Source organism: Zonotrichia leucophrys, chromosome 2, assembly GCF_028769735.1.
Source record: "Zonotrichia leucophrys gambelii isolate GWCS_2022_RI chromosome 2, RI_Zleu_2.0, whole genome shotgun sequence".
NCBI classification, from domain to species: Eukaryota; Metazoa; Chordata; class Aves; order Passeriformes; family Passerellidae; genus Zonotrichia; species Zonotrichia leucophrys.
This window is the reverse complement of record NC_088171.1, coordinates 24,595,171-24,608,480: the sequence shown is the minus strand read 5'-3', so window position 1 is coordinate 24,608,480 and position 13,310 is coordinate 24,595,171. Positions and strand designations below refer to the sequence as shown.

At 37.5% G+C, this 13,310-nt stretch overlaps 1 long non-coding RNA gene across 1 annotated transcript in view; it reads left to right on the top strand.

Annotated features, from left to right (window-relative positions):
* LOC135443055 (uncharacterized) overlaps positions 1-11,882 on the top strand; it is a 49,050-nt gene extending 37,168 nt beyond the window's left edge. The window contains exons 3-5 of the long non-coding RNA XR_010438786.1: positions 7,087-7,218; positions 10,171-10,339; positions 11,630-11,882. This is a non-coding gene — a long non-coding RNA (uncharacterized LOC135443055). The remainder of the gene's footprint in view (positions 1-7,086; positions 7,219-10,170; positions 10,340-11,629) is intronic.
* The last annotated feature ends 1,428 nt before the right edge of the window (positions 11,883-13,310 follow it).

Here is a 13,310-nt window from a genome sequence, read left to right as displayed (position 1 = left end):
TTCTCCAAGGAGAGATGGTTTTATTATGGGACTGTTTCCATGAAGTCTTTGAAATAGGACTAGGTCTGGGCAGGTTGGGAGGGGGTGTAAAATGCTAACTGGGTAAGTTTGTTGCAACACTCTCCCGGAACAAGGCTACCCTGATAGAGGGTTCAGCTGTAAAGGGAAGGAAGCATCTTCCTGACAATCCTTGAGGAAATGACTTAACCCTCGAGGGAAAGAGAGCAGAGGAAAAAGACTGCTTTATATAGCCCAATAAATACTTTCATGCATACGGGGATGTTAAAAAAGCAGTTTTGGACTTGATATTGATTTATTCCACATGTTGCTGTCCTCTTCCTCCTCACAGTATTCGTATGAATTCTTCTCTGAGGGATAACCTTACCTGAACATGTCCTCATAATTAAAATGGATTCTCTTTTTTAAATCAAATAAAATATATTAGCATGTTATCAGAATCTCTAGGTGAAATTTTTCCATCCTTGTTTGTAACATGGAGGCATATATGGAGGTCAAGCAAAAAGAGCCACCACAAGTGAATAAAAGAAGTTTTGAACCCTTATGCTGCAGTTCAGTTCAGCTGCTCAAACACCACAGGTACAGTGTGTGGCACACAAGCCCCTCAGCCATTCTTGGACAGAGCTTTCTTCTGCTGGCTCTACAGGCTGGCTGGCTCTTACTTTCCCTTTGGCAAGTCTATGGGAAACAGAGAGGGTTTTATTAACCAAGGTTGCACTGCTTGGGAATGGTTTGCAGCCTGCCAAACTAATCACAGCAAACTGTCACAAGATTAGATTTGTCCTGGCTGACTAATTCAGACTCTCGTGAGACAGCAGGAAAAAGTAGCAGAAAAGGACAAAGAAGATCTAAATAGGAATTAAGGCCGGTTGTGCTGCAGGGTGCAAAAGAAATAGCAAATCCAATTCTCATTTGTATTTGAGATTCTCTGATACCTGTAGAGGAGAATATAATGGAGTGGAGCACAAATGAGATGCTCAAGTTTGCCTCCCAAATTGCTGGGATTTTAAGTGGTTGTGTTAGGGACAGCTTTCCCAGAGAGAGCTAAAGAAGACTGAGTTCCTTTCTCTTTGACCACGTATAGTTGTTCAGCAGGTGTTGTACCCCTGGTGTCACACACAGTGGCCAAGGCTGGCCCTGCCTTAGCAAGGCACAGAGCAATGGTAAAACTGACTCCAGCTGGGAGTGTGCAGGGCAGCCCTGACTCCATGGGCACCAGAACCACGAGTGGCATGGTGGCCATTGCTCAGCAGCTGACAGGCAGTTTTGCTTCCTTCCTTCTCTAGCCCAGATCATCAGATGGTTCAGGCCCATTCAAAAGAGGTTTTTGAAGAAGGTTTCTCTGTTTGTTTGCTCAGGGTTTGTCTACAAAGAGCTCTGCTATGTCTAAATTACTCTGTGAAGAGCCGTGTGTAGTACATGCATATAACTAAGATGCCATGGAGAAGAAGATGTGGATAATCAGTGAAACAGCTATACATCCCACGTGAATACTCTTTATCTAACCCATATATAAAATAAAGTAAGAAATACTGGATTTTCTTAATTTTATTTAGTTCAATCATTAATCTAATTCTGAGCATAAAAAGAATAGGTTTAACTAGAAGAGTTAAACCTATTCCTGTCCAAATTGCAAGAATATGAGGAAAAATTATATGACCTTGAATTCAGATCTAATTTCATACAAATGAATATTCAACTGTGGATATCCTTGAGAACCTAATATTCCTATATTCTTATATTATGGAATACATAGTTACACTTAATAAATGAGGCAGGAGGGGAGGCATAAACTCTCTTTAAATGGCTTATTTATGTTGATGTGGTTTATTATTTATCTACCCAAGCAAGCTACGCTGAGACGTCAGGCTGTCTTCCAGATTTAATCTCAAGTTATAGGCTTGGTGATTGATATCAACAAAGTAAACATTAGGTCTGACATATGTTTTAATGGTTTGGTTGACAGAATAGCAGCCAAAGGATCTGAAATTAATTCCTAGTTATTTAGGTAATTTATTGTTATTTATTTCTCACAAGAACATTATCATGATCAAAGAGGTGACTCAACATTTGGATTATACAGTCCAGACACTCATTTGAAGAAAGTAAAAAAATAGGATTGCTGATTGCTTATAACTGAGCTAATCTCCCAAGATGTTGGCATGACAGGCAGTATTCTTTGGAGTTCAGCCAAAATTTTCAGCTGGAAAATCCTATGAAAAATTCCTTTCTCCTGTGAGGTTCATAGGAGCAATGCTTCATAGATTGCATCATTAAAGATATGTCATCAGAAGATCACATATCTTTACAAAGCTCCTTTATTATTTCAAATTAGTATGTGGCAACTCCCCCAAAGGTAAAATGGAACATAATATATTTTGTTTGAAATCCATTACCCATGCACCTATACCAAATATTTTAATAATTGCACTCACTCTCACAAAGTCTCTGTGATTAGTCACAGATAATTATATCCATATTTACAGGATTTACAGGAACCTTTTACAGGATAGGTTCCTCTTATAGACAGTTTTCCATTGTTTAAGGCTGTATAGCCTGACATTGTTATGGTCCAGGTGATGATGCACACTTTCATAGGAATTTATAAATTGTGCTAATAAGATTGCTTTTAGAAATATATACTGTTTTTCTGAATATATAGTGGTTAGTTAAAAAAAAAATAAAGAAAAGCTTTCCTATTAGAAAGAAGTTTTCAATCAATAGCTGGAAATACTTGAAATGCTCAGATGATTGGATGATTGAAAGTAAATCAAATAGACCAGGATATTTGATAATTAATTTCCCCACCAAAAAGACATGAGAGGAACTGTGGAATTCAGATGTTAATTCTCTCTTACTGTAACTATACCACACATTGCATCAACTTTTCCAGATAAAATTTAGAAATCAAATTTTAAAATTTTAATTAAAATTTTAATTTTAAACTAAGCCAAATTTAGCTTAGCTAGTGCATTCAATGGAGAATTTCCAAGCAAATCTTTAATCTATCAAAAACATGATAACAAATTTCTATAGAGTATTCATAAAATCTTTGATAGTTCCCACCCCTGCTTGTAGGTCCTGTGATTTTTAAAAATTTTCATTTATTTTCTTTTTGTTTGTTTGTTTGTTTTCTTACAGATGAGTTTTAACATATTCCAAGCTTCTAGTTAATGCAAAATCAGAGCAGGGGAGAAAGGGAAATATAGAAAGGGGAAAAAAGTACTGAGACATCCATTTGATAGCTCATCTAATAAGACAAACTCTACTTTTTCAATAATTTTATTTAATTGGTCCAGGTAAACCTGTATGTAGTTTAACTGACATAAGCTTGAAAATTCATGAAGGTTTAAGTCACTACAGAGTGCCATAAAATGACCTTGCTAATTATTTTTACCATACCATTTTAATACTATTTCCTCACTGTTTGTGCAGCATGGAATGTTATCTTTATGTTCACAGTTCTTGGAAGAAGGCAGATAGTTTCTCATTTGTTCCCACATTTATCTAAAATAAATTGCAGATGCATCTGAAGGTATCTGGTCCTTCCTGCCCTTCCTTCCTCTCTTTCCCCTCTTTCCCTCTGTCTTTGTCCTGGGTTATTTTTCATTCCTTTCCTTTTCCTTTGACCCTCCTCTAATGATGGCAAAATTCAGAAAACATTGGCATTTTCAAAGTTTTTTTGTTAATCACATGATTTGTAAAAAATTTCAAAATAATTCATTCATAATTTTTCCTGCCTTAGATATTGCAGATTTGTACAATGCACTCAATAGCTTGCTCGTAAAAATCTGCATCATAAATGAAAATTTCAAAATTCTCACGTGCTGTTTTTCCTGTAAATGACATTTTATTGTTTTTTCAAAAAGAATCATTTGTTGTGCTGTGTTGGGATTTATCTGGCAGGTTAACCTTGGGCAGACAGTCTTTAAAGGAAATGGGAGGAAAAAACCTAGCCAAGAAATAATGGATAATACAGAGAGGAACAAAATCCTCATAAATGCAGGTTGAAAGCTTTTGGTTCAGCCTCTTAGATTAAAAATCCCATTACCCTGCCCATGAGTTCATGGCTTAATCTTGTGCAACACAAATAATTGATTCTCAGCCTCTTGGTGTATCTGTTAATTTTTTTTTTTTAAAAAGATGTTTAGGTGAAAACTGAAATATAGTTGAACACAAGGCTTACATTCAGCACAGGCTGAGTGACACTCACTGTGATGCAGGTAGTAAGAGTAAAAAAATGTACTTGTACTAGAGTAAAAAGTAGAAGAGTAAAAAGGTTTGTACTGAGAGATCAAACAAAACCCCCGTGCCCCTTCAGTTGCTAAAGCCGGTAATTAAAACATGTTAAAGCCCAGCTTTGCACTATGAAAACAGAGAAGAGTCAGAACATGCAATGGGAGTCTCAATCAAAACTTGGCTAAAAATCAAATTATTGTGACCCTGCTTTAACTGAATGTCATAGCATGAATGGTCAAGACATCTAGTTAGCTCTAATCCAAAAGATACAGCATGCCTCCTTTAGCTTTGTCCCAACAGTGAACAAAAAAGCAGAGAAGCCACCACTGAAATATCTGTCTTTCAGCACCATAGCTGGCCATCTCATGCTTCAGTTTTATCCCACCCTAACTGAAGGCTGAGAGCATGTCAATGGGTATAAATTAGCCAAACTGAGAAGTCAGGTAAAATATTTTATATGAATATCAGAGCAGAAAAATCTAGAATTGTACTATAACAAAGGCACATAAACTAATAATCTTCGTGCATTTTATCCTGGAAGACAGTCTAGGCAATCCAAAAAATCAGCTGATATAACTCACTGGAGTGGGTAAGAATGGAAAACTTCAAGAAATTAAGCTGTAAAGAAGTTGAGATTTAAACAGTATGAACAATATACTCTTCAGTGTACAAGTCATATCCAGAATCTTTAAAACTGCTGCAGTGCTGTCATTGGATGTTAAAAAAATTATCAAGGAAGGGATTTAGAACAACATGTTTACATGGCCTCATCAGAATCTGACGGAAACTACAAAGTGCAAGTAAACGTTATATAACCCATCAGGATCTGGGGAGGTTATAAATCCATAGATAAAAAAACAACGTGGGAGATGTAATTTCTGTGGTTTTCAAGAAGTTTTGATAATAATTAATAAGGAAGTCAAATAATAGTGGGTCATTTGGCAAACGGCTTGTTTGGATTAAAGTTTTTTTAAATTATAAAATCAAAGTAATAATGAACAGGTGCACTTTGGGGCGATAAAAAATAATAGTTAGATTTCCCAGTTGCTGCTATGGGCATGGTGTTATTAGAAATACTTAGAGCTCGTGCTCTAAAAAGAAAGAGGAAGTTTTATTTTGAAAATATATTGTATTCAAAGTTGAACACCAGCTGGAAGAATAGATGTAATTGCTCATTAAAAGCATTGTGGCTTTCAAAAGGTTCTGATAATACCTGAAGAAGGAAATAAAATAATCTTCATTGTCACAGCTGTTTTCTTCATTAGAACAAGATAAAAATTAACAAATATTGTAGGGAACAGCAATTCCTGCTGCACGTTCTCTAGGAATTCTTGTACCATGGCTAAAGGTGTTTGAATACTGGAGAGTACAGCCATTTTTTGATAAACATATGAGAAATAATATTTTAAAAACATATTTTTTCTGATGATAAATTTAGATTCTTTTCTAAGGAAGGTACAGAAGTGCAATAAAATGCGTTTAAATTTCTTGTCAGCAACTAATGTCAGCAATGGTCATTTCACTGTATAGTGGTATTAAATGCAATTCTGTCTTACCTTGTTACAGATTGCAGCAAAACTTACCTGTTGTTCAAGATAGAGAACAAAACTCAAGAAATTATATGCTCAGTTCTGCTAAGGTGTCTCTTGTGTATAAACCTACCTTGACAGTCCTCTACTACAGAGTGGAATGATGGATAATATCAAGGATAAACAGTCCGAGGTACACACAGAGCTTGTAAAGGTGGATAGTATTTTAATCCTGAAGACATAAAAAGTTTAAAGGTTCCTGACTGAAATATTGAGAATTCTCAGGAAAACCACAGAAATTGACAGCCCATCCATCTGCTGTCCCCAGCTGTGCAACAGAAGACAAAAAAAAAAAAAAGAGAAATGCAAAAGCAGTGCTTTTCCAAGAAATAAAAGGAAATGTTTCCTTCAGCAGTATGCAGTCAGACTGAAATTCAGTACTGCAAGAGGTAGTTGAAGACTGCAGTTGGATCTTACAAAAGAATTGTTCATTAACTGTTTGCTCATTAATATTGTAGCTTTACAAGTCAACCCTAGGATAAGAGTGCACAAACTTCCCACCTCAGGGCATAGGCACTTAAGATTAAAACTCCCTGCCCACACAGTTTTTGAAAAGTATAGCATCATTTTGGTTGGAAAAGACCTCTAAGGATCATGAAGTCCAACTCTTATCTAGCACCACCATGCTTACCATTAAACCATGTCCACAAAGGCCACATCCACACCTGTTGAACACCTCCAGAGATGGTGATTCCACCACCTTCCCTGGCAGCCTGTTCCAATACCCAACTACCCATTTAGTGAAACAAATCTTGCCTGATTTCTAACCTAACCCCTTGCAGCACAACTTGGGGCCATTTCCTCTAATCTTGTCACTTTTTACCTTGGAGAAGAGGCCAAACCTCACCTGGCCACAACATTCTTTCAGGCAGCTATATATAGAGAGCTTTCCCTTAGCCTTGTTTTCTCCAGGCTAAACCCCAGCTCCCTCAGCCATTCCTCACAGGACTTGTGCTCCAGACCCTGGAGGTATCTCCATCACAGCAGTGTTCTCTAGGCTGCAACCACAATTGAGAGAGGAAAGTGATATTCTCAATTTAAACAACAAAGTGCAGTAAAACATAGTCCTGACATGTTTTAGCTGACAGCAGTTCTCTCCCTTACTCAAACCACAGCAGCATTTATCTGTAGAAGCACCTATAACTAAGTATGCCAGTACTCAATAATTGGATTAGGTGAGAGCCAGCAGCAAAATCTCAAGATAGAATTGGCTGCCCAAAAGAATGATAATCTTTTGCAGGTTCTGCAGTCCTAGGTTAACGAGCCATCGACATGAAAATACAATAAGTCATTCATCCTGGTGAGAGAAGATCCAGAATGAATGGATGCCCATAAAAGTGATGGGAGAAGCACAAGGAGAAGGATCTGTTTGGTGAGTCCTAGCTGAGTATTTGTTCCAGATGCTGACAGCAGGGCTAAAAGTTTGGACAAATGTACATTCAGCATTAGCAGATCTCAGGGAATTTTGGTATTGAGCCAAAACTGAGCTGTGCCATCGAAAGATGGACAAGATTAGGATTTTGATTTCATAATTTGGCTGGTTTTGAACAGATCCGCATAGTTCCCACAAAAAGCATTTTCTTGATTCCAAGACTATTTTGCCACTGAATTTCTACGTCTATTTGAAAACTACAGAGATATGTGAACTTTTGAAAGAAAATTAATAATATTTTAATGTGGGTGAAAGTATTAGGTGTCCTAGAAATAAGGGGAGGAAACTCATACTGCCCCTGAGTTTTAGTTCAACTGTTACAAAACAACACAGAGATCCTTAAACAGTGTACTTCCTTTTCGTAGGCACTGTACATATTTTTTTTTTGAGAACTGCTCAAATCCAGAAATAAGCAATCTATTATTGCATCTCTGTTCCATGTTGAGAAGGACATAATCATGTTTATCTGCATACAGCAGTGGAAAGCACATGTTGAAGAGGTGGGTTAAAAGGATACATATATTGTTTAAAGCTCAGGGATGAAACTCATTTAAGCCAAGAACACTTTGCTCTCAGGTCATTAATAGCAAGCAAATCAGGCAATGCAGAGGGAATCTGCAGTGAAAAGGATCCCTTTCATTTTATATTTCATGGTTCTCTTTAAGGAGGGGTCTCCTCTTTTCTTTTATTTTGAAATCAATGTCTTTCATAGCAGTCATTGTGCTCCCTGTCCCCCCCACTGAAATGACAGGATGGGTTTCAGTTTATCCCAGTGGGAGCCCAGCAGCCTGGAAGCCAAGTGGTGGGATATCTTTGTAACTGCTTGGCAATTCTGATCAAGACAAAAGTTCTCCAGCAGGTTAGAAAGATGGATTCAGCAACTACAGGGCCAAACACAACAAACATTGACCAAATTAATTCCTCGGTATAAGCTATTTATTGTGCAATAGCATGATAAACCCAAGAATTAATGTGATAACTGAGGTCTGGCAGTTCTGGCTTGAAAGAATTCTGACCTCGTTTTCAGAGATACCCACAACTCCTTCTGACTATTGTGGGATAGCACGCTACACTACCCAGCACTCCCCAAGAACCAGCTACTGATTAACTGTAAATTTTCCCACAGCATTTGGGCCTTTTAAAATGCTTTCTATGGCACTTTTTTAATCCTTTAACATTTATCAAATCTGTAAAGAACTTCTTCGGAAAAAAACCCAACAGAACATGCAAGCTTGGTTGTTTAGCTTCTCTGCTAGTTGAAAAAAGTGACCAGAAACCCAAAATGGTATACCATTACTAAAGTTTCTACCTCTGTACACATTTAAAGCCCTTGAGAGGGGAGCAAGAAGGTCCCACACCCAAAATTTCATTTTCCTCAACCAGTGACCTGTTTTCTAATTTTTATGACCAGAGGAAAAAAAAATAGGCATGCCTTAAACCAAATATGCACCTGTGTTCTGCTGCAGCTTTGTGTCATTCCCTCTTTGACATGGCCAGGTCTTTCATTGTGCTTATGTTTGTCAACAATTTCTGAATTCACAGGCTTAACATCTTTTAGACTTCAAGATAGTTTTTATGGTCTACTGAAGCTACTGTGGGAAAAGGACACCTGTTAATGACAAATGAGTCACAAAAGCTGTAGAAGGATATTGGTTTAAATATTTACTGAATCTAGTGCATAACAACTAAAACATTTATCACCTCTTAACATACTGAATATCATACATTTACTAGTAACTGAATAATTTTTAAATTTTATCTCCCATCACACCTTACAAATGCTAAGCTTTACTTGAGATATCAAATTAGTTCTATTCTTAAGCAAGAATGCCATTTCTTCCACTTCTCCACTATTTCCTCTTTATCTCTTTGTGTACTGAAGTAGTTAGTCTGTTAACAGAAACAAGTATGATTCCAGAAACTGGAATTAGAAAGCTCATTAGAAAGCTACTAGTCCAGAGCCAGAAGAGGGAGCCTGGAGAGCAAAACATTGTTCTCTGCTGGCCACTAGCTTCTAGGCTGGGTTGTTGGGGTTTAAGCATGGTTTTTTTGCTTTGGGTTTTTTTTTCTGTGTTGGTTTGGTTGATTTTTTTAATAATTGTTCCACAATAGAGCTGCACATAGGAATGGGGATAATAACTTCCTTGTCAAGTTTCACTGTTAAACAAAATACCATCAAAGAGTAGAATGCATTGACCTTTGATCATCGTATTTGGAGAGGACATAAAGATGCCACAGTGCAAAGCTCAGCCTTTTACTGTGGATCTCAACCACTCCACTTAGCATAGTTCCACCTTCTTTTGTATATGTTGGCAGGGAATAAAAAGTGTTTCTATTCATAATATGAATTTTGCCAGTCTCAAATCTGAATCCTTATTATAGTGTGTGGTTTTTCTCTTTGTTGTCCTTTTCCTTATTTTGGCCACTCAAAAAAATGAGGAAGGGTTCTCCCTGGTACCATGTTTGCTCAGCTGTCCCTGTCCTGTTATATATGAGTTCCAGGGACCACTCTTGTAACAAGCACAGTTCTCCTGCAGTCCCCAACCACAGAGAGGAATTCCCTTGGCTCCTCTGGATTCCATCAGACACACACACAGCCCTGAAGCTGTTTTTGTGGCTCCAGAGCTACAGACTAGGTATTATTTGTGTGGTGGGAGACAATGTTCCCTCTTCAGAAACAAGTGTCTACAGACTAGATGTGAAGTTCACTAAAATCAGTTTTCCTTGTATCTTGAGACCATTAGGTCATCAATATCAATTAAACATGGAAAAGAAGAGGTAAAGAAGCAGCCGATGATTCACAGAAGCGAGATGCTATTTTAGAAGACCTGTCAGGAAAAAAGAACAAAGCCTTTAGTTTCATCCATTTCTTTCCATGAACAAATGCTGCAGGTTGCCTGGAGAGATCATGGAGTTTCCACCCTTGGAGATATTCAGAAGCCATCTGGACCCATCCAGGGCAACTGGCTCCAAAGCACCCTACTCAATCAGGGGGGCTGGAGCAGATGACTTCCAAAGATACCTTCCAGCTTTGACCATTCTGTGACTCTGTGAAAAACAGGTATAATTTAAATTTAATTGAAACTAAAAACACCATTGCTTTTTCCTCAGTTTATGCTGATTTGCTGGTTTTTACTGTATTGAAAATATGTTCAACTTTCTCTTGCTTATTTGTTGCATTTTTGCTTCCCTACTTCTTAGTTTTCTTAGATATCAGATCTCAGAATGCCACAAGAATGATTCTGTGACAACATTCTTGACCCAACTAGAATTGTAACATCCAGAAATCCTTAGTTTTTCTATACTGCAGCAGCATTTCGGGACCAAAAGGGCTGAGCAGGGGTCTGGCCCAACTATATAGCAAAACTCCCCTGGAAGATAGCTTCTTTCGCAAACTGATCACAGGATGTTTTAACAGCTTCAACAGTAATTCAGATGCTCAAGGAAACTGACCTCAAGGTTAAATTAAAGAGTTTTGCATTTTCTAAGTTGTTTGGTTTAAATTACTACAATACTTTGCCATAGCATCAAATTTTGCAAGACTGCCTCTCATCACCACCCGTTATCCTGTAAGTTTTGTTGAAAAATCCTGATTGAAGAACTTTGTTTTGTGGAAGTGTGACACTGAAAAAAGCCTTGAATTATGGGCCCTGTGTTTTAAAGACTTTATTTAGATAAAACCTGTTGCAATGAAAAATACCTACCAAAAAAGCAATCATTCACCCAGTCGTTGTAATTCAGACTTTTTACAGAAATGGGTACAAATCAGAAGAGGTTCCCTTCTTGCATTGAATGGAGCAAACTTTTGAGTTGTACTCATTCCAACTCTTATTGCAGTCAGTGGTTCTACCCAACATGTAGTCAGTACAGATTTTGCCCATAGAGTGATGATAGTCAGCTACCTTTCATGGCACACTTTGAGGCATGGTATTTTTGCTTGTTTTCTAACATTGATCTCCAACTCACCAATAAAATGAACAAACAAAAAGATAGGAGAGTCCTGGCAGCCATTTCTAAAGGTAGTTAGTGCAACTAGGAGCTAAAAGCAAACCTTTGAGAAGAAACAAAACATGCTGATTTAAAAGAGTGTTTAATATAATAGTATAGTTCCTGTAATTCATAATCCCTACTTCCTTGAGTCTAAAGTATTTCTTAACCTTTTATAATTGTCATTCTCCCTTCTGAAAGAAGATATCTTGTATCATTATTTCCTTTTAATTAAAATCAGAAACAGCCCAGAATAGACAGATTTCTGCAAGAGTAAGAGAATAGAACACTATGGAAAGCTCTGGACATCCAAAGGCTACTCAAATAACCTAATTGTAGACCTTAAAAAAAGTTTGTTTTTTAGGGTTATAATCATGCATGCATCATTTCCTCAAGCTGAGTATTGCCAGCACAAGGTTTTTCAGACTGAAGCCATTAGAAACATCTTGTTTGTACCAAGATAATAGTAAGTCTCCTTATTTGTCTTTTAAATTTTTCCATGGTCTAAATTCCCCTAAATCTTGTAATCACAGTCTTAGTTCTGATGGCTCTGCTATTAGGGACATAGGGCTCACAACCTGAGGATGTGCTTCCAAAACTAAACTGCTTAGGTTGATTTCCTGGTTTAAATCCTACAGTTTATCCACCCCCAAAAAGATGAACTTGATGCTTTTAACTACCACCACCCACTCCAGTTGGGAGGGCACAGAGCATTTTGTGGTGTTTTTCGGTTAGGCACAATTCCCTTAAGGAAAGGCCCATTCCCCTACACCAAAGGCATCTCACCTCCCTTTAGTGATCGTAGATAGGTGCTGGGTTTAGAAAGACATGGATACTTACAGAATGAGTCATCTGGCCTTAAAACCAGATGATTAAAAGCAGTAGTGTGACTAATTCTCAGGAAGTGCCTAGCCTCGAGTTACTATGGAGGGAAAACAGCTTGTTCCTTTGGAGTAGCTATCTAAACTTCAGACAGCTTGAATTGGGGACACTGGACCTCTCCATAGTGTCTTCATGCTACAGGTGTCTTTCAGCACAGCAACACAGGCAGACAGCACCTATCAGACAATAATCTGCAACTACAGGAAACATTTTGGAGGCACCTCTGCCTGATGAAAATGCTGTTTGTTAGCATCATGGGGTCTGACCAGCTCCTGAGTGTACAGCAAGCACATTTGCAGAACCATGGCAAATGTGTATCTGCTGTGCTGGAACACATCTAAGAGATCTATTCTTGCTCCTTTATGCATCAAAATGCTTATTTAATTCATAAATATATTTATTTATATCATATTTTCAAAACACAAATGGGGAAACTGAGGTTTAGAGAAGACAAGCTCACATTTTTCTGCATTTCAGTTATTTTTATGCCTTTCCAAAGCCTATTTTAATTAATTAGGACTATCATGTGTTTCCAAGGCAACAAGAAAGGTCTAGCCTATGACTCAGTGGACCTCAACAGAGCTAGTGGGAGCCTGGCTGTCCAGATCCATTTTTTCTCATATGTTTACCCATGGATTCAGCTTGTGCAGTTACAGGCTTTCAGATACTATTATAGAGATCTCCAGTGATATTGTTTCCTATTGGTAGTAATTTGCTCAATTTCTATGTTCTGAATGTCTGAGCTGGTACAGATATATGCAGGAGTCCTAATTAAGTTTCTTTTGCTGTCAGGTAAAATGCTTGAATTCAGAGTAATGTTGTTAATTTAGTTTATTATTTTACAGATTTATTGCAATGGATAAATTCAGCAAAAACTCACATAATCCTTTTCAAGAACAACATGTATTTTCCTTTCCTCTGAAAGACTGAACAACTAAATAAAAATCAATTTCCAAATACTCACCTTGTAGTTTCATTTTAAGTTAGTACATTGGCTATTGCCCAGCAGCCAAAAGGGAGTTGTGTGCTTAATCTGATGTGTGCACCACTGACAGCTTACTTTGCTGAGTCAAATTTCTTGTTGTGTAGCTGATAAGCAAAACCACAGTTACTGGTTTCGTTCCTATGTTTTTTCTGTGATGAAAAATTAAGGGTTGATTAAT